Here is a 22355-nt window from a genome sequence, read left to right as displayed (position 1 = left end):
AGGATGAGCCCACCTTCCTTGTGGAATGGGCCTTGACAGATTTAGGCTGTGGCAGGCCTGCCACAGAATGTGCAAGTTGAATTGTGCTACAAATCCAACGAGCAATCATCTGCTTAGAAGCAGGAGCACCCAGCTTGTTGGGTGCATACAGTATAAACAGCGAGTCAGATTTTCTGACTCCAGCCGTCCTTGAAATATATATTCTCAATGCCCGGACAACGTCCAGCAACTTGGAAACCTCCAAATCGCTAGTAGCCGCAGGCACCACAATAGGCTGGTTCAGGTGAAACGCTGACACCACCTTAGGTAGAAACTGAGGACGCGTCCGCAGTTCTGCCCTGTCCGAATGGAAAATCAGATATGGGCTTTTATACGATAAAGCCGCCAATTCTGATACTCTCCTGGCTGAAGGCAGGGCCAGTAGCATGGTTACTTTCCACGTAAGATATTTCAAATCCACCGATTTGAGTGGCTCAAACCAATGGGATTTGAGAAAATCCAAAACTACATTAAGGTCCCACGGAGCCACTGGGGGCACAACCGGGGGCTGTATATGTAGTACTCCTTTTACAAAGGTCTGGACTTCAGGAACTGAAGCCAATTCTTTCTGGAAGAAAATCGACAGGGCCGAAATTTGAACCTTAATGGACCCCAATTTGAGGCCCATAGACAATCCTGTTTGCAGGAAATGTAGGAATCGACCCAGTTGAAATTCCTCCGTGGGGGCCTTCCTGGCCTCACACCACGCAACATATTTTCTCCAAATGCGGTGATAATGTTGTGCAGTCACCTCCTTCCTGGCTTTAACCAGTGTAGGAATGACCTCTTCTGGAATGCCTTTTTCCTTTAGAATTCGGCGTTCAACCGCCATGCCGTCAAACGCAGCCGCGGTAAGTCTTGGAATAGACACGGTCCCTGCTGAATCAGGTCCCGTCTTAGAGGTAGAGGCCACGGATTTTCCGTGAGCATCTCCTGAAGTTCCGGGTACCAAGTTCTTCTTGGCCAATCCGGAGCCACGAGTATCGTTCTTACTCCCCTTTGCCGTATAATTCTCAGTACTTTGGGTATGAGAGGCAGAGGAGGAAACACATACACTGACTGGAACACCCACGGTGTTACCAGAGCGTCCACAGCTATTGCCTGAGGGTCTCTTGACCTGGCGCAATACCTGTCCAGTTTTTTGTTGAGGCGAGACGCCATCATATCCACCTTTGGTTTTTCCCAACGGTTCACAATCATGTGGAAGACTTCTGGATGAAGTCCCCACTCTCCCGGGTGTAGATCGTGTCTGCTGAGGAAGTCTGCTTCCCAGTTGTCTACTCCCGGAATGAACACTGCTGACAGTGCCATCACATGATCTTCCGCCCAGCGAAGAATCCTTGTATCTTCTGCCATTGCTCTCCTGCTTCTTGTGCCGCCCTGTCTGTTTACGTGGGCGACTGCCGTGATGTTGTCCGACTGGATCAACACCGGCTGACCCTGAAGCAGGGGTTTTGCCAGACTTAGAGCATTGTAAATCGCTCTTAGCTCCAGTATATTTATGTGAAGAGACATCTCCAGGCTTGACCATACTCCCTGGAAGTTTCTTCCCTGTGTGACCGCTCCCCAGCCTCTCAGACTGGCATCCGTGGTCACCAGGACCCAGTCCTGTATGCCGAATCTGCGGCCCTCTAACAGATGAGCACTCTGCAACCACCACAGAAGAGACACCCTTGTCCGTGGCGATAAGGTTATCCGCTGATGCATCTGCAGATGCGATCCGGACCATTTGTCCAGCAGATCCCACTGAAAAGTTCGAGCGTGGAATCTGCCGAATGGAATTGCTTCGTAAGAAGCCACCATCTTTCCCAGGACTCTTGTGCATTGATGCACAGACACTTTTCCTGGTTTTAGGAGGTTCCTGACAAGTTCGGATAACTCCTTGGCTTTCTCCTCCGGAAGAAACACCTTTTTCTGAACCGTGTCCAGAATCATTCCCAGGAACAGCAGACGTGTTGTCGGGGTCAACTGAGATTTTGGAAAATTCAGAATCCACCCGTGTTGTTGCAGCACTACTTGGGTTAGTGCTACTCCGTCCTCCAGCTGTTCTCTGGACCTTGCCCTTATCAGGAGATCGTCCAAGTAAGGGATAATTAATACGCCTCTTCTTCGCAGAAGAATCATCATTTCGGCCATTACCTTGGTAAAGACCCGAGGTGCCGTGGACAATCCAAACGGCAGCGTCTGAAACTGATAATGACAGTTTTGCACCACGAACCTGAGGTACCCTTGATGTGAAGGGCAAATTGGGACATGCAGGTAAGCATCCTTTATGTCCAGGGACACCATAAAGTCCCCTTCTTCCAGATTCGCTATCACTGCTCTGAGTGATTCCATCTTGAACTTTAATTTTTGTATGTACAGGTTCAAAGATTTCAGATTTAGAATAGGTCTTACCGAGCCGTCCGGCTTCGGTACCACAAATAGCGTGGAGTAATACCCCTTTCCCTGTTGTAGGAGGGGTACCTTGACTATCACCTGCTGAGAAAACAGCTTGTGAATGGCTTCCAATACCGTCGCCCTGTCTGAGGGAGACGTTGGCAAAGCAGACTTTAGGAACCGGCGAGGGGGAGACTTCTCGAATTCCAACCTGTAACCCTGAGATACTACCTGCAGGATCCAGGGGTCCACCTGTGAGCAAGCCCACTGCGCGCTGAAATTCTTGAGTCGACCCCCCACCGCTCCTGAGTCCGCTTGTAAAGCCCCAGCGTCATGCTGAGGGCTTTGCAGAACCCGGGGAGGGCTTCTGTTCCTGGGAAGGAGCTGCTTGCTGCCCTCTCTTACCCTTTCCTCTGCCTCGGGGCAGATATGACTGTCCTTTTGCCCGCTTGTTCTTATAGGACCGAAAGGACTGCGGATGAAAAGACTGTCTTTTTCTGTTGGGAGGGGGTCTGAGGTAAAAAGGTGGATTTCCCGGCAGTTGCCGTGGCCACCAGATCCGATAGACCGACGCCAAACAATTCCTCCCCTTTATACGGCAATACTTCCATATGCCGTTTGGAATCCGCATCACCTGACCACTGTCGCGTCCATAAACTTCTTCTGGCAGATATGGACATCGCACTTACTCTCGATGCCAGAGTGCAAATATCCCTCTGAGCATCTCGCATATAAAGAAAAGCATCCTTTAATTGCTCTAAAGTCAATAAAATACTGTCCCTATCCAGGGTATCAATATTTTCAGTCAGGGAATCCGACCAGACCACCCCAGCACTGCACATCCAGGCTGAGGCGATGGCTGGTCGCAGTATAACACCAGTATGTGTGTATATACTTTTTAGGGTAGTTTCCAGCCTCCTATCAGCTGGATCCTTGAGGGCGGCCGTATCAGGAGACGGTAACGCCACTTGTTTTGATAAGCGTGTGAGCGCCTTATCCACCCTAGGGGGTGTTTCCCAGCGCGCCCTAACCTCTGGCGGGAAAGGGTATAATGCCAATAACTTTTTTGAAATTAGCACTTTTCTATCTGGGTTAACCCACGCTTCATCACATACATCATTCAATTCCTCTGATTCAGGAAAAACTACAGGTAGTTTTTTCACCCCCCACATAATACCCCTTTTTGTGGTACTTGTAGTATCAGAGAGATGCAAAGCCTCCTTCATTGCCGTGATCATATAACGTGTGGCCCTACTGGAAAATACGTTTGTTTCTTCACCGTCGACAATAGATTCAATGTCCTTGTCTGTGTCGACCGACTGAGGTAAAGGGCGTTTTACAGCCCCTGACGGTGTCTGAGACGCCTGGGCAGGTACTAACTGGTTTGCCGGCCGTCGTCCACTGATTTTTGTAAAGTGCTGACATTATCACGTAATTCCATAAACAAAGCCATCCATTCCGGTGTCGACTCCCTGGGGGGTGACATCACCATTACCGGCAATTGCTCTGCCTCCACACCAACATCGTCCTCATACATGTCGACACACACGTACCGACACACAGCAGACACACAGGGAATGCTCTATTGAAGACAGGACCCCACTAGCCCTTTGGGGAGACAGAGGGAGAGTTTGCCAGCACACACCCAAGCGCTATAATATATATGGGAACAACCCTATATAAGTGTTGTATCCTTATAGCCACTTAAATATAGTAATATCGCCAAAAAAGGTGCCCCCCCTCTCTGTTTTACTCTGTTTCTGTAGTGCAGTGCAGGGGAGAGTCCTGGGAGCCTTCCTCACAGCGGAGCTGAGCAGGAAAATGGCGCTGTGTGCTGAGGAGAATAAGCCCCGCCCCCTATTTCGGCGGGCTCTTCTCCGGAGTTTGTGATATCTGGCAGGGGTTAAATACATCCATATAGCCTCAAGGGCTATATGTGATGTATTTTTAGCCATAAAAGGTATTATACATTGCTGCCCAGGGCGCCCCCCCCCAGCGCCCTGCACCCTCAGTGACACGCTGTGTGAAGTGTGCTGACAACAATGGCGCACAGCTGCAGTGCTGTGCGCTACCTCAGGAAGACTGAAAAGTCTTCTGCCGCCTGTCTCTGGACCTCTTCAATCTTCAGCATCTGCAAGGGGGGTCGGCGGCGCGGCTCCGGGACCGGACTCCATGGCTGGGCCTGTGTTCGATCCCTCTGGAGCTAATGGTGTCCAGTAGCCTAAGAAGCCAATCCATCCTGCACGCAGGTGAGTTGACTTCTCTCCCCTAAGTCCCTCGATGCAGTGAGCCTGTTGCCAGCAGGACTCACTGAAAATAAAAACCTAAAAAACTTTTTCTAAGCAGCTCTTTAGGAGAGCCACCTAGATTGCACCCTGCTCGGACGGGCACAAAAACCTAACTGAGGCTTGGAGGAGGGTCATAGGGGGAGGAGCCAGTGCACACCACCTGATCCTAAAGCTTTATTTTTGTGCCCTGTCTCCTGCGGAGCCGCTAATCCCCATGGTCCTGACGGAGTCCCAGCATCCACTAGGACGTCAGAGAAATTCTATTTCTCGTAGTCCGTAGTGGATGCTGGGGACTCCGTCAGGACCATGGGGATAAGCGGCTCCGCAGGAGACAGGGCACAAAAGTAAAAGCTTTAGGATCAGGTGGTGTGCACTGGCTCCTCCCCCTATGACCCTCCTCCAAGCCTCAGTTAGGATACTGTGCCCGGACGAGCGTACACAATAAGGAAGGATTTTGAATCCCGGGTAAGACTCATACCAGCCACACCAATCACACTGTACAACCTGTGAACTGAACCCAGTTAACAGCATGATAACAGCGGAGCCTCTGCAAAGATGGCTCACAACAATAATAACACGATTTTTGTAACAATAACTATGTACAAGTATTGCAGACAATCCGCACTTTGGATGGGCGCCCAGCATCCACTACGGACTACGAGAAATAGAATTATCGGTAAGTAAATTCTTATTTTCTCTGACGTCCTAAGTGGATGCTGGGGACTCCGTCAGGACCATGGGGATTATACCAAATCTCCCAAACGGGCGGGAGAGTGCGGATGACTCTGCAGCACCGAATGAGAGAACTCCAGGTCCTCCTCAGTCAGGGTGTGCCCCTGACCAAGTAGCAGCTCGGCAAAGTTGTAAAGCCGAGACCCCTCGGGCAGCCGCCCAAGATGAGCCCACCTTCCTTGTGGAATGGGCATTTACATATTTTGGCTGTGGCAGGCCTGCCCAGAATGTGCAAGCTGAATTGTACTACACATCCAACTAGCAATCGTCTGCTTAGAAGCAAGAGCACCCAGTATTTTGTTGGGTGCATACAGGATAACAGCAAGTCAGTTTCACTGACTCCAGCCGTCCTGGAAACCTATATTTTCAGGGCCCTGACAACATCTAGCAACTTGGAGTCCTCCAAGTCCCTAGTAGCCGCAGGTACCACCATAAGCTGGTTCAGGTGAAACACTGACACCACCTTAGGGAGAAACTGGGGACGAGTCCGCAGCTCTGCCCTGTCCGAATGGACAATCAGATATGGGCTTTTGTGAGACAAAGCCGCCAATTCTGACACTCTCCTGGCCGAGGCCAGGGCCAACAGCATGGTCACTTTCCATGTGAGATATTTCAAATCCACAGATTTGAGCGGTTTAAACCAATGTGATTTGAGGAATCCCAGAACTACGTTGAGATTCCACAGTGCCACTGGAGGCAAAAAAGGGGGTTGTATATGCAGTACTCCCTTGACAAACTTCTGGACTTCAGGAACTGAAGCCAATTCTTTCTGGAAGAAAATCGACAGGGCCGAAATTTGAACCTTAATGGACCCCAATTTGAGGCCCATAGACACTCCTGTTTGCAGGAAATGCAGGAATCGACCGAGTTGAAATTTCTTCGTGGGGCCTTCCTGGCCTCACACCACGCAACATATTTTCGCCACATGTGGTGATAATGTTGTGCGGTCACCTCCTTCCTGGCTTTTACCAGGGTAGGAATGACCTCTTCCGGAATGCCTTTTTCCCTTAGGATCCGGCGTTCAACCGCCATGCCGTCTAACGCAGCCGCGGTAAGTCTTGGAACAGACATGGTACTTGCTGAAGCAAGTCCCTTCTTAGCGGCAGAGGCCATGAGTCCTCTGTGAGCATCTCTTGAAGTTCCGGGTACCAAGTCCTTCTTGGCCAATCCGGACCACGAGTATAGTTCTCATTCCTCTATGTCTTATAATTCTCAATACCTTGGGTATGAGAAGCAGAGGAGGGAACACATACACCGACTGGTACCCCCACGGTGTTACCAGAACGTCCACAGCTATTGCCTGAGGGTCTCTTGACCTGGCGCAATACCTGTCCAGTTTTTTGTTCAGGCGGGACGCCATCATGTCCACCTTTGGTCTTTCCCAATGGTTCACAATCATGTGGAAGACTTCCCGATGAAGTTCCCACTCTCCCGGGCGTCGGAATGAACACTGCTGACAGTGCTATCACCTGATTTTCCGCCCAGCGAAGAATCCTTGCAGTTTCTGCTATTGCCCTTCTGCTTCTTGTGCCGCCCCGTCTGTTTACGTGGGCGACTGCCGTGATGTTGTCCCACTGGATCAATACCGGCTGACCTTGAAGCAGAGGTCTTGCTAAGCTTAGAGCATTGTAACTTGCCCTTAGCTCCAGTATATTTATGTGGAGAGAATTCTCCAAACTTGATCACACTCCCTGGAAATTTTTTCCCTGTGTGACTGCTCCCCAGCCTCTCAGGCTGGCATCCGTGGTCACCAGGACCCTGTCCTGAATGCCGAATCTGCGGCCCATTAGTAGATGAGTACTTTGCAGCCACCGCAGAAGAAACACCCTTGTCCTTGTAGACAGGGTTATCCGCTGATGCATCTGAAGATGCGATCCGGACCATTTTTCCAGCAGATCCCACTGAAAAAGTTCTTGCGTGAAATCTGCCGAATGGAATCGCTTCGTAAGAAGCCACCATTTTTCCCAGGACCCTTGTGCAATGATGCACTGACACTTTTCCTGGTTTTAGGAGATTCCTGACTAGCTCGGATAACTCCCTGGCTTTCTTCTCCGGGAGAAACACCCTTTTCTGGACTGTGTCCAGAATCATCCCTAGGAACAGCCGATGTGTCGTCGGAAACAACTGCGGTTTTGGAATATTTAGAATCCACCCGTGCTGTCGTAGAACTACTTGAGATAGTGCTACTCCGACCTCCAACTGTTCTCTGGACCTTGCCCTTATCAGGAGGTCGTCCATTTTCTTTGAAGAAGAATCATCATTTCGGCCATTACCTTGGTAAAGACCCGGGGTGCCGTGGAAAATCCAAACGGCAGCGTCTGAAACTGATAGTGACAGTTCTGTACCACGAACCTGAGGTACCCTTGGTGAGAAGGGCAAATTGGGGCATGGAGGTAAGCATCCCTGATGTCCAGGTACACCATATAGTCCCCTTCTTCCTGGTTCGCTATCACTGCTCTGAGTGACTCCATCTTGATTTGAACCTTTGTAAGTGTTCAAATATTTCAGATTTAGAATAGGTCTCACCGAGCCTTCTGGCTTCAGTACCACAATATAGTGTGGAATAATACCCCTTTCCTTGTTGTAGGAGGGGTACTTTGATTATCACCTGCTGGGAATACAGCTTGTGAATTGTTTCCAATACTGCCTCCCTGTCGGAGGGAGACCTTGGTAAAGCAGACTTCAGGAACCTGCGAGGGGGAAACGTCTCGACTTTCCAATCTGTACCCCTGGGATACTACTTGTAGGATCCAGGGGTCCTGTACGGCCCCAGCGTCATTGCTGAGAACTTGGCAGAAGCGGTGGAGGGCTTCTGTTCCTGGGAATGGGCTGCCTGCTGCAGTCTTCTTCCCTTTCCTCTATCCCTGGGCAGATATGACTCTTATGGGGACGAAAGGACTGAGGCTGAAAAGACGGTGTCTTTTTCTGCAGAGATGTGACTTAGGGTAAAAACGGTGGATTTTCCAGCAGTTGCCGTGGCCACCAGGTCCGATGGACCGACCCCAAATAACTCCTCCCCTTTATACGGCAATACTTCTTTGTGCCGTTTGGAATCTGCATCACCTGACCACTGTCGTGTCCATAAACATCTTCTGGCAGATATGGACATCGCACTTACTCTTGATGCCTGAGTGCAAATATCCCTCTGTGCATCTCGCATATATAGAAATGCATCCTTTAAATGCTCTATAGTCAATAAAATACTGTCCCTGTCAAGGGTATCAATATTTTCAGTCAGGGAATCCGACCAAGCCACCCCAGCGCTGCACATCCAGGCTGAGGCGATCGCTGGTCGCAGTATAACACCAGTATGTGTGTATATACCTTTTTAGGATATTTTCCAGCCTCCTATCAGCTGGCTCCTTGAGGGCGGCCCTATCTGGAGACGGTACCGCCACTTGTTTTGATAAGCGTGTGAGCGCCTTATCCACCCTAAGGGGTGTTTCCCAACGCGCCCTAACTTCTGGCGGGAAAGGGTATACCGCCAATAATTTTCTATCGGGGGAAACCCACGCATCATCACACACTTCATTTAATTTATCTGATTCAGGAAAAACTACAGGTAGTTTTTTCACACCCCACATAATACCCTTTTTTGTGGTACTTGTAGTATCAGAAATATGTAACACCTCCTTCATTGCCCTTAACAAGTAACGTGTGGCCCTAAAGGAAAATACGTTTGTTTCTTCACCGTCGACACTGAAATCAGTGTCCGTGTCTGTGTCGACCGACTGAGGTAAATGGGCGTTTTAAAGCCCCTGACGGTGTTTGAGACGCCTGGACAGGTACTATTTTGTTTGCCGGCCGTCTCATGTCGTCAACCAACCTTGCAGCGTGTTGACATTATCACGTAATTCCTTAAATAAGCCATCCATTCCGGTGTCGACTCCCTAGAGAGTGACATCACCATTACAGGCAATTGCTCCGCCTCCTCACCAACATCGTCCTCATACATGTCGACACACACGTACCGACACACAGCACACACACAGGGAATGCTCTGATAGAGGACAGGACCCCACTAGCCCTTTGGGGAGACAGAGGGAGAGTTTGCCAGCACACACCAAAAACGCTATAATTATACAGGGACAACCTTTATATAAATGTTTTTCCCTTATAGCATTTTAATATATATAGTCATATCGCCAAATAAGTGCCCCCCCCTCTCTGTTTTAACCCTGTTTCTGTAGTGCAGTGCAGGGGAGAGCCTGGGAGCCTTCCCACCAGCATTTCTGTGAGGGAAAATGGCGCTGTGTGCTGAGGAGAATAGGCCCCGCCCCCTTTTCGGCGGGCTTCTTCTCCCGTTTTTCTGAGACCTGGCAGGGGTTAAATACATCCATATAGCCCCCAGGGGCTATATGTGATGTATTTTTAGCCAGAATAAGGTACTATCATTGCTGCCCAGGGCGCCCCCCCCCAGCGCCCTGCACCCTCAGTGACCGCTGCTATGAAGTGTGCTGACAACAATGGCGCACAGCTGCAGTGCTGTGCGCTACCTTATGAAGACTGAAAAGTCTTCTGCCGCCGGCTTCTGGACCTCTTCAATTTTCGGCATCTGCAAGGGGGTCGGCGGCGCGGCTCCGGGACGAACCCCAGGGTGAGACCTGTGTTCCGACTCCCTCTGGAGCTAATGGTGTCCAGTAGCCTAAGAAGCCAATCCATCCTGCACGCAGGTGAGTTCACTTCTTCTCCCCTAAGTCCCTCGTAGCAGTGAGCCTGTTGCCAGCAGGACTCACTGAAAATAAGAAACCTAACAAAACTTTTACTCTAAGCAGCTCCTTAGGAGAGCCACCTAGATTGCACCCTTCTCGGCCGGGCACAAAAATCTAACTGAGGCTTGGAGGAGGGTCATAGGGGGAGGAGCCAGTGCACACCACCTGATCCTAAAGCTTTTACTTTTGTGCCCTGTCTCCTGCGGAGCCGCTTATCCCCATGGTCCTGACGGAGTCCCCAGCATCCACTTAGGACGTCAGAGAAATAAGGATGCACTCACCAGACTTCTCCAGGGTGAAATTGATAGATTTTAATCCAGACAGCACATAATCACAAACAGAAGGTCTATCACATTAAGATGGCAAGCAATTCCACAGATTGACCATTGACAAGGCACACCTCTTAATTAAAAACTATTCCAAAAGACTACCTCATGAAGCTGATTGAGAGAATGCCAAGAGTGTGCAAAGCTGTCATCAAAGCAAAAGAGGGCTACTTTGAAGATTCTAAAATATAAAACATATTTTGGATTTAACACTTTTTTGTTTACAACATAATTCCATGTGTGTTCTTTCATAGTTTTGATGTCTTTAGTATTAATCTACAATGTAGAAAATAATTGAAATACACAAAAACCAATGAATGAGAAGGGGTGTTCAAACTTTCGACTGATACTGTAGATTTTTTGATGTTGCTGTTACAAATTGTTTTACAGAAAAGAGGATTTGGGACTTACCAATAAATCTATTTCTCTGAATCCACTTGGGGACACTGGAACACTTGAGACATATGGGGTGTGAAGCTAGCAACCGTGGCACAATCTAAAAATGAGATTTATGGTAGGCTTACCATCGTTAAATCTTTCTGTGAGGTACACTGGGTTCCACAGGGATAAACATTGGGGTGTAGAGTGGGATCTTGATCTGAGGCACCAACAAGCTAAAGCTTTGACTGTTCCCAGGATGCATTGCACCGCCTCCTCTATAACCCCCGCCTCCAAGCACTGGAGCTCAGTTTCGTTAACCAGTCCAATGCAGTAGCAAGTAAGAGAGACGGTAGATGTTAGTCACATAGAACCACATTCTCACAACAGGAGAAGGTACCAGCGGCTAATGCCCTACAAACCCAAAGAAGCAAAGTGCGTCAGGGTGGGCGCCCTGTGGAACCCAGTGTAGCTTGCAGAAAGATTTAACAATATTAAGTCTACCATAAATCTCGTTTTCTGCTGTGGGGTACCACAGGGATAAACATCTGGGATGTCCTAAAGTAGTTCCTCATGGGAGGGGACGCACTGTAGCGGGTACAAGAACCCGGCATCCAAAGGAAGCATCCTGGGAGAAGGAAGTATCGAAGGCATAGAACCTTATGAACGTGTTCACTGAGGACCACGCCTTGCACAATTGTTCTGCGGATGCGCAACGGCGGGCTGCCCAAGAAGGTCCAACAGACCGAGTAGAATGGGTTTTGATAGCAGCAGGAACTGGAAGGACAGTCTGCGCGTAGGCTTGTGCAATCACCATTCTAATCCATCTGGCCAAGGTTTGCTTATTCGCAGGCCAGCCACATTTGTGAAAACCAAACAGTACAAACAAGGTATCTGACCTCCTGATAAGAGGCAGTCCTGTCCACATAGATACGGAGAGCCCGCACCTCATCCAAAGACTTTTCTTTGGATGACATTCCAGAAGAGTTGAAGGCCGGAACTACAATCTCCTGATTAAGGTGAAAAGACGAAACCACCTCATGCAAATAACCTGGGTGAATTCTGAAAACTGCCCTGTCACAATGAAATATCAGGAAGGGTGGACAACAGGATAATGCACCCAAGTCCGAAACCCTTCTAGCAGAGGCAATAGCCAACATAAACAGGACCTTAGTAGTAAGCCACTTAAGGTCCACTGACTCAAGAGGCTCAAATGGAGACTCTTGCAGGGCATTCAGAACTACAGACAAATCCCATGGAGCCACCAAGGGGACATAGGGAGGCTGAATCCTTAATAAGACCCGCGTGAATGTATGAACTCAGATAAAGATGCAATTTTTTCTCTGAAACCATACCAACAAGGCAAAAATTTGAACCTTGAGGGAAGCCAGAAGAAGGCCTAAATCCAGGCCTTGTTGCAAAAAGGCCAAAAGTCTAGACGTACTAAACTTGTGAGCATCATAATTCTTAGCAGCCCACTAGTTGTAGTAAGAATTCCAGACCCTATAATAAATCCTAGCAGAAGCTGGTTTACGGGCCTTTAGCATAGTTCAGATAACCTCCTCTGAAAATCTTTTGGCTCTTAAGACGGAAGCTTCAAGAGCCACGTCATCAAAGCCAGTCTGGCCAGATCTGGCTAGACACAAGTGCCTTGAATGAGGAGGTCTGGTCATTGAGGAAGTAGAAGAGGACGCTATCATAGACCCTTCAGGTCTGAGAACCAATGCCATCTGGGCCACGCTGGAGTGACTAGAAGTAGTATTCCTCCTTGCTTGAACTTCCGCAGTACCCTGGGCAGGAGTGACACAGGAGGAAACACATATGGCAGTCGTAAATTCCATGGAATTGCCAGGGCGTCCATGAACACTGCTTGAGGATCCATTGTCCTTGATCCGAAGACCTAAACTTTGCGATTGTGTCGAGACGCCATCAGGTCTACATCTGGTAGTCCCCACTTGTCCACTAGGAGTTGAAAAACTTCATGATGAAGGCCCCACTCTCCGGTGTGTACGTCCCGACGACTGAGGAAGTCCGCTTCCCAGTTGAGGACTCTCGGAATGAACACTATTGATATTACTGGCAGATGGCGTTTCGCCCATTGAAGTATGTTTGACACTTCTATCATTGCCATGCGGCTTCTAGTGTCGCCTTGATAATTTATGTATGCCACTGTGGTGGCGTTGTCTGATTGCACTTGAACAGGCTTGTTCTGTACTAGTGGTAGGGCCTGTGTCAAAGCCTTGAACACTGCCTGCAGTTCCAGAACGTTTATCGGGAGAAGGAACTCTTCCGTGGTCCACCGACCCTGAAGTGAGTGTTGCTCCAATACCGCTCCCCACCCTCCCAGACTGGCATCCGTTGTCAGGAGTAACCAGTTGGAGATCCAGAAGGGACGGTCCCTGTTCAACTGTTGATCCTGAAGCCACCAGCTCAGGGACAGACGAACCTCCAGAGTCAAGGAGATCATTAGAGATCTGATCCGGTGATGCAGGCCGTCCTATTTGCGGAGAATTGATCTCTGTAAAGGGCGAGAATGAAATTGAGCATACTCCACCATGTCAAAAGCAGACACCATGAGGCCTAGTACTTGCATCGCTGAGTGTACAGACACTCTTGGGCGAGAGAGGAAATATCCGATTTTATCCTGAAGCTTCAGGACGTTCTCTGGAGACAAAAAGCAATCTCTGTGTGTGTCCAGCAGTGCTCCCAGGTGCACCATGCTCCGAGCAGGGACCAGCGAGGACTTTTTCAAGTTGATGAGCCACCCGTGATCTTGCAGAAACTTGAGAGTCAGATCCAGATGGCTAAAGGAGGATGTCTTGGAAGTTCGCTAGGATCTGCAAGTCGTCCAAATACGACAGGATCCCGATTCTCTGACGTCGTAGGAGGGCAGTCGTCATGACCATCACCTTGGTGAAAATCCGAGGGGCCGTAGCCAGACCAAATGGCCGGGCCTGGAATTGATCATGTAGGTTGCCAATAGCAAACCGCAGATATTGCAGATACGAAATGGCAATAGGGATGTGCAAATAATCATCCTGCATGTCCAGGGATACCATAAAATCCTCAGGTTCCATAGCCAGTACTATGGAGCGCAGAGTTTCCATGCTGAATTTGGACACTCTCAAACTTGTTAAAAGATTTGAGGTTGAGTATAGGCTGGAAGGACCCAATGGGTTTCGGGACTATAAACAGGGTCGAATAGAATCCCCTGCCCTTCTAGTGTAGGGGTACCGGCACTACCACTCCTGTGTCCATGAGGGATTTCACAACCAAGTGTAGGCTTTGCACTTTTAATGGATCCGCAGAAATGACCATTGAACAGAACTGGTGCGGGGGACATTTCTTGAAGGAGATTGCGTACCCGTGAGAGACCACTTCCTGCACCCAGGCATCTGAAGTGGTCTTTAACCAGGCCTGGGCGAACTGTAAAGGTTAGCCTCCCACCCTGGGGTCCCCCAGGGGGAGGCCTGCCCCGTCATGCAGCTAGCTTGTCCTGTTTGGAAGCAGGCTTACGAGCGGCCCAGGACTGTTTTGGCTTATGCTTGGAGGTTTTGGCAGTATGAGCCTGTTTTGGGTACATCTGACCCTTTGCTTTTCCTGTAGGTCGAAAGGAACGAAAAGTGGTACTCTTAGCCTTTGGTGCTGAAGGGTTAGTATTTGGGAGGCACGCAGTTTTTGCTGATGCTAATTCCATCAAATCTTGTTTGAATCCTTCCCAAAAAGGATGTCTCCCTTAAAAGGGAGCACCTCCAGGGTCTTCTTAGAGTCCAGGTCCACCAACCAGGATCTTAACCACAAAATACAGTGCGCCAGTACAAACGTAGTAGACGCCTTGGCCGCCATTACCCCTGCATCAGAGACTGCCTCCTGTATATACTGTGAGGCTGCGATGACATTAAGACAGATATTGTCTGGCAGTAGCCGGAAAATTCTGAGGTAGCTCCTCCTCAATCAATTCCTTTTGCAACCCAGGAAATTGCAATAGTAGGTCTATGTACAGCACCTGCAAGGGAGTAAATAGACTTCAGGCATCCCTCCACACGCTTATCTGTCGGCTCCCTCAGTGAGGTGACAGTGGTGTTTGGCAGAGTAGAGGATACGACCAGGCGGGCAACATGACCATCCACCAGTGGTGGAGTTTCCCATTTATTAATCAACTCCACAGGGATAGGATAACAAGCTAGCATCTTTTTGGACAGGGAAAATTTCTTTCCTGGTGACCACCACGATTCCGGACGTATTTCAACTAAATGGTCAGAATCAGGGAATACTACCTTAGCAACCTTCTGACATTTGAACTTATCAGGTTTTTTAGACGTGGTAGTGGGTTCAATCTCATCATGTATTTGGAGAATTAGCTTAATAGCTTCCACTAAGTCAGGAACGTCAATTTGCTTTGTGGGTTCCACATCAGAGACTACTGTATCAGTGTCTGATGGATCAGTATAATCCCCATCTTGATCAGAAGAATCATCCAAAATATCTGTAGAATGTGAGGAAGAACGTACCCGCTTTTTTTGATGACCCCTTAGCCTTACAGGCGCGTTGGGTAGATTTCTGCTTAACCAGTGACTGATTTAGTAACTGCAACTGGGTAGATAGGTTATCCGCCCAAGGCGGATAAATTACAGGGACAATTTGTGGCTGTAATAGCACAAAAGGTCTCACAGGGGGTGTAAGATGTATAAGTGAACCTAGCATACTTGGAAACATAGCCCATGGGGGGTCTTGATTGACCACAGGAGCAGCAGATTGGCTCAGATATTAAAACGGATTTTTAGTGAATCAGACCTGTGCTCCTAGCTCTGGTGGATATAGTGAGATCCCTGCAAGGCCACAGTGTCCACACCAGCGACGAGGTCCGTCTCCTGGGACCGCGTCTGGAACGCAATTTCATCGGGTCCCTAATGGACCCTCCTTACCTCCTCCCTTTGAAGTGTGGCCACGTGATCCAGGAGCTGAGCAGCGGGGTGTGTGCATTAAGGGACCGGAGCACCGCCGCAAGTACCCGGCAACCAGGACGCGGGAGTATACAGTGCTGAGGGAGGTGATGGAGCTGCAGCACGAGATGTCAAATCACTGACGTCTAGCATATATTGCCTGTGCTGCAGCCCTAGAAATAATTTCTTTAAAAGCTGTACATAGGGTTGCCTATTGCAGCTCAACCTGGGAACAGTCAAAGCTTTAGCCTGTTGGTGCCTCGGATCAAGATACTACTCTACACCCTGTTTATCCCTGTGGAACCCCAGTGTACCCCGCAGCAGAAATCAAACATTTTATGCACAGCAGGGCTCCTCCCCCTTTACGCCTCCCCCCCCCCCCCCCCCTCCCCATCCCTCAGTTTGGAAAATTTTTACAGAGAGGAGGACATGAAAACTACAAAGCCTATGGCAAGGAACCAACCGTAACAAATCAAACAGCAAGCAAGAATACTAATAGAATAGTATACAACTGTTTGAACTATTTTATTTAATAAGAACACTGCAGGTTGACAGCACTGAGGCGGGCGTCCAGTGTCAGAGAAATGGATTTATCGGTAAGTACCAAAATCCTCTTTCACCCACTAGGGGACACTGGAACACTTGAGACATATGGGGACGTCCCAAAGATACTCCAATGGGCGGGAGTGCTGTCCACAACCTGCAAAACCAATCATTCAAACCTTGAGTCTCTGGACGCAAACGTATCAAACCTGTAGAACTTTGTGAATGTGTGTACTGATGACTTCGTAGCTGCCCTGCAGGGGTGAGTAGTGGAGGCACCTCTGGCTGCCGCCCATGAGGCTCCCACCGATCTGGTAGTATAAGCACCTACCTGAACAGGAACCAGTCTACCACAGGATATAGAAGTGTTTAATAGTAAGCCTAATCCATCTGGCCAGAGTCTGCTTAGATGCTGGCCAACCTTTCTTTGGACCATCATAGAGGACAAACAAATAGACTTCCTGATAATGACGTAGCTTGTACATAAATCCATAAAACTCTTACCACGTCCAAAGACTCGTCCCCTCCTGCCAAACCTTAAAAGGATGGGACCACAATGGGCCGATTTACATGAAAACATGAAACTACCTTAGGAAGGAATTCCGCCCTCGTACGGAATTCTGCCTTCATTTTCCCTGAAGACAGCAAAGGACTATTACATGATAGTGCTCCCAACTCTGAGTCCCTTCTTGCTGAAGCTAAGGCTAGTAACAGAGTAACCTTCCAGGATATACTTTTCAGATCAGCCTTTTCCAAAGGTTCAAAAACTGCAGATTTAAAAAAAATAAAAAAATTTTAAGTCCCACGGTGCTGTGGGCGGACAGAAAGGGGGTTGAATCCTCAGGACCCCCTGTAAAAACGTCTGAACTTCCTGTAGGGAAGCCAGATGCTTTTGAAAGAAAATGGAAAGAGCTGAAACTTGGACCCTCCAGGAGCCCAGCCAAAGTCCTCCATTTAAACCAGCTTGTAGAAAATGTAAAAGTCTATACAACCGGAATTCCCTCGAATTCCACGCCCTTTCTTGAGGTTTTTTTTTTTTGTGTTTTTTTTTTTTTGTGTTGTTTTCTTTGTAGAGTGACCAGGATCCCAAATTAGTGTACCGCGTCCCCTCACATGGCTCGCCATGCTTCGGGCATGGTGCCTTCGCTTGGCACACTTTACCGTTCCAATTGTAGTCCACGTGGATCGTTAAGTATGAAAAAATTCAAAAAAAGAAAAAAAATGTGAACTCATGTCGACCTAGCACGTCGACCTAGAAACCCTGTTGACCTTCCATCCATGTCGACCTAGTGACTGTCGACCTATAGTGGTCGACCTAGATACTGTCGATCTTCAGACCGGATCCTAAAGTAACATAGTCACCTCCCTGTCCCCCCATTGCTTCAGTATCAATAATACAAGGTATCCAAATGTATTCACGTCAAGGAGGGATTTCCCTCACACAGATATGACACATTCAATAGGTGTGGATATTCTTCTTCATTATGCTAATTGGCTACAACAAGCTATTTGCTTGTGCCCAGAGGGATTTCCCTCATACGGAATTGATACATTTAGTAAATGTGGATATTTTTTTTTTCAATCAGTCCGGAGGCTGTAATGTGCATTACTGTATAGGTAGGTTCACCCTCTTATTTACCCTTGTTAATAAGCTACAATTAGCTACAGTATATGTTACACAGATTTGACACATTTAGTATGTGTAGATATTTTTCTTCATTATGCCAATAGGCTACAATTAGCTATTTGCGTGTGTCCAGAAGGATTTCCCTTATACGGAATTGATACATTTTGTAAATGTGGATATTTTTCTACATCTTTATTCTCAATCAGTCCAGAGGCTGTAACATGCATATTTGTGAATAAGGCTTCACCTTTTAATTTATCCTTGATAACAAGCTACAATTAGCTAAAGGTTTGTGAGATTATATATATTATTTTTGTTTTACTTTTTTTTTCCCCCTGTGATTTATTTTGAAGCTGGGTAGCGAGTTGAGACAGCGTAACGTTATTATTTGTTTCTGCCTGTTAATTTTTGGTTGCTTACAGATAACACCTGAACAGTTATAATTTTTTACTGTATATAACTGCAACCCAGAAATTCTAAACGATACAAGGGTACTTAGTATCCTTATTGTTCATCAGCTTGGTAATAGAATCATGTCCTTATGGCAGTGATTTTCAACCTTTCACGACTCGTGGCACACCTAACAAGACTTTAAAACTCCCAAGGCACACTATCTTTACCCATGGGGGGGAAAAAACAACATATGTCCCCACAGATATCAAATACATTTATCAAACACACTGGGCCCCACAATAATTCCACACTGCCCCCCCCCCCCCCCACAAACACAGTAATGGCACACACACTGCACCCCTCACAGCCCCCACAGTAATGGCACACATACTGCACCCACCTTCCCTGTAATCGTACACTACTCACAGCCCCCACTGTAATGTCAGCCCGAAGTCCTGTATATCATAGCTGTAGTAGGATTAGGACAGGGCAGTCCGCACGCTGCAGCATACAACAGCACAAAGCGCAGCGGTAATGTGACGTAGCATGAGTGACCTATCAGCACGTCACCATAGGTCACGGACTGGGCAGCAGGAAAGCTGACTGTGCTGGCCGTGTACGCCGGCAGGAGAAGGATCCACGTATCGCAGGCTGACGGCGGCAGAGCCGCGTGAACGGCAGGCTGCGGCACACATGACAACCGCTGGCGGCCGCGGCACAGCGGTTGAAAAACGCTGCCTTATGGGAAGGCAGAATAACCCCTTTTTAGGAAGACTCCAGATGAATGTGACATAAACGATACGTGTCGCCATTGTCCAACACCCATATTTCTGGATGTTCTAGCATTCTCTCAATTCCTACTTTTGAGTTTCTGGACTCTCATTGGTGATTCCGTGAACCCTGACGGGTCTTCACTGTCTAACGCCAACAGCAGATCCACTTAGCTATTTTTTTACTATTCTTTATCTACTACCTACTTTCTCATATTCATGAACTCTCATCAATGATTCTGATGCTAGACATTGCTGATCTACTACCAAACCACACTTAAATTGCCCAATCTTGTCCGATCTTAGAAGCGATAAAGTGTTGGGCTGGACCAGTATCTGGTGGGGGACCCCCAGAGAATATCCGGTGTAGTAGGTGTATGGGAACATGCAATTCAGTCTAACGTTGACAGCAGATTCATACATTTATCTGGCTTTTCCCACCTTATCCCATATACTTTCAACCACATTACCGAAAAGAAAAAAAAATTTGGGGTGGACCCTAACTACAAATAAGGAACACTTTTCAACAATGTTTGTGTTTATACTCTATTTTACATGATTAATGACGCTGTTGGGCGGATCATAACTGCAAACAAGAAATTATTTCCCAGTATTGATTGGGTATAAGAAATAAAATATCCTTTGAGGACACTTTTGCCCTAACTCTCTAATAGTGAGTACTAGTATCCTGCTGCACATTTGGCTTTTTTGCCTTAGTTTTTAATTTTGGAGTATTAACTCTTTATCACGTGACCTACCCTGTACAACCAATGGACCAGAGGGCATGTTACTATATATAGCACGTATAGGCAGGATCACTACAACTTGTGATAAATTATTATAGATTGATTTCAATAAAAGCTATATTTTAAGATGAATAGACAGTAATATTACTTTAGACTTTCTCTTTAATGAGTGCGCCAACAAAGGGTCTATCTTTCTCTGTGTCAGTGTTATTACACAGCAGGGACGATGCACTAGGTTATACACATGTAGTGTCCCCTAGTTATATAAAAAAAAAAAATCCCTTGTTTTTTATTTACTGTGTACATATATAGTAAGACTGGGGTAGTCTTCAGGTTGCCAGCAGCCGGGCTCCCGACAACCACCATACCGGCGCCAGCATCCTGACAGATTTTCTCCCTCTTGGGGGTACACAAGCACCCTGGAGAGAGAATAGATAGTGTGGCGCACGTAGCACACCACCGTGCCCGCAGCGGGACAAGCGCAGCAAGCCCACAAAAGTCTCATTTGCGCTCACCCAGCCGTCGGTAGGGATCCTGTCGCCGATATGCTGTCCGCCAGGAGTCGACCGCCGGCATCACATACTACACCCGTAATACTGCCACTACAGCCTATTGAAGGCTAGGGTGAACTTGGCTATGGACAATCCCAACAAGATTATTGGGCCCCTGGGCAAAAGTGACCAGTGACTGTTGCCCCAAGCCAAGCGCCAGTGACCAACAGGGCAGGAGGAGGAGAGGAGGTCCGGAGGTGATGCGGGACCCATAAAACCGGCGGTGGGGTGGAGGTGACTGAACCCCAGGAAAATGGTGTGCGGCCGGACTGCTTACCGGAGCCGAGTTCCCGTGGAGCACGTAGACGTCGCCGGGAGACCGAAGTCCGCAACGCCTGGAAGATCACTTCCCAGAGAACAGCAGAGCAGACCCGCCGTGTAGAAAATATCGGCAGTGACGTCATCGGAAAGAAGCGGAGGCCCCCTGCCTGCTGTCTCAAAGGTTGCCTGTCGAGAACGAGAGGTCCGGAAACCGTGGGGACGAGCAAACCGCTCAGGAGCCATGGCCGAGGGGTCAGAGTAGTGGAGGATCTCCCCCTTGTCCCTTTCTGCAAGCCAAAGAAGACCCGGCGTTGGGCAGTGAGTCGGCAGGCACCGCGAGGGACACCTTGCTTACCCGGATTGAGGACCCGAGAAGGACACCCTAAAACTGTAGATGCTAGATCCAAGTGGGCTAAGGGACCTTTCATACCTCCCCCTTGTGTCGTGGCTCCTCCCCCTGACGTAAAAGATCCCTTAGGCCACTTCACAAGCCCGCTTCCCCCTCACCCACAGCTTCCAACACAGATCAGACTCTAATAAATTCACTTTAAGCTGACGACTATTATTTATAGAGTATGACGGCTTATGAGATGCACGAGTGAAAATAAAGAATAATGGCCCTCATTCCGAGTCGTTCGCTCGGTAAATTTCTTCGCATCGCAGCGTTTTTCTGCTTAGTACGCATGCGCATGGTTCGCACTGCGACTGCGCCAAGTAATTTTGCTATGAAGATAGGATTTTTACTCACGGCTTTTTCATCGCTCCGGCGATCGTAGTGTGATTGACAGGAAAATAAGAATTTACTTACCGATAATTCTATTTCTCGTAGTCCGTAGTGGATGCTGGGGACTCCGTCAGGACCATGGGGAATAGCGGCTCCGCAGGAGACAGGGCACAAAAGTAAAAGCTTTAGGATCAGGTGGTGTGCACTGGCTCCTCCCCCTATGACCCTCCTCCAAGCCTCAGTTAGGATACTGTGCCCGGACGAGCGTACACAATAAGGAAGGATTTTGAATCCCGGGTAAGACTCATACCAGCCACACCAATCACACTGTACAACCTGTGATCTGAACCCAGTTAACAGCATGATAACAGCGGAGCCTCTGAAAAGATGGCTCACAACAATAATAACCCGATTTTTGTAACAATAACTATGTACAAGTATTGCAGACAATCCGCACTTGGGATGGGCGCCCAGCATCCACTACGGACTACGAGAAATAGAATTATCGGTAAGTAAATTCTTATTTTCTCTGACGTCCTAAGTGGATGCTGGGGACTCCGTCATGACCATGGGGATTATACCAAAGCACCCAAACGGGCGGGAGAGTGCGGATGACTCTGCAGCACCGAGTGAGAGAACTCCAGGTCCTCCTCAGCCAGGGTGTGCCCCTGACCAAGTAGCAGCTCGGCAAAGTTGTAAAGCCGAGACCCCTCGGGCAGCCGCCCAAGATGAGCCCACCTTCCTTGTGGAATGGGCATTTACATATTTTGGCTGTGGCAGGCCTGCCACAGAATGTGCAAGCTGAATTGTACTACACATCCAACTAGCAATCGTCTGCTTAGAAGCAAGAGCACCCAGCTTGTTGGGTGCATACAGGATAACAGCAAGTCAGTTTTCCTGACTCCAGCCGTCCTGGAAACCTATATTTTCAGGGCCCTGACAA

At 48.4% G+C, this 22355-nt stretch overlaps 1 protein-coding gene across 3 annotated transcripts in view; it reads right to left on the bottom strand.

Moving 5' to 3' along the window:
- Positions 1-21066, bottom strand: part of LOC134936170 (gastrula zinc finger protein XlCGF17.1-like) — a 69577-nt gene extending 48511 nt beyond the window's left edge. For all 3 annotated transcript variants that reach the window (XM_063931101.1, XM_063931100.1, XM_063931099.1), the window contains exon 1: positions 20705-21066. The gene's annotated coding sequence lies outside the window, so the exon portion shown is untranslated. The remainder of the gene's footprint in view (positions 1-20704) is intronic.
- Positions 21067-22355: the final 1289 nt, after the last annotated feature.

This window comes from Pseudophryne corroboree, chromosome 6 (assembly GCF_028390025.1).
Source record: "Pseudophryne corroboree isolate aPseCor3 chromosome 6, aPseCor3.hap2, whole genome shotgun sequence".
Taxonomy (NCBI): domain Eukaryota; kingdom Metazoa; phylum Chordata; class Amphibia; order Anura; family Myobatrachidae; genus Pseudophryne; species Pseudophryne corroboree.
The sequence above is the reverse complement of the archived record's forward strand: the minus strand, read 5'-3'. Positions and strand labels throughout refer to the sequence as shown.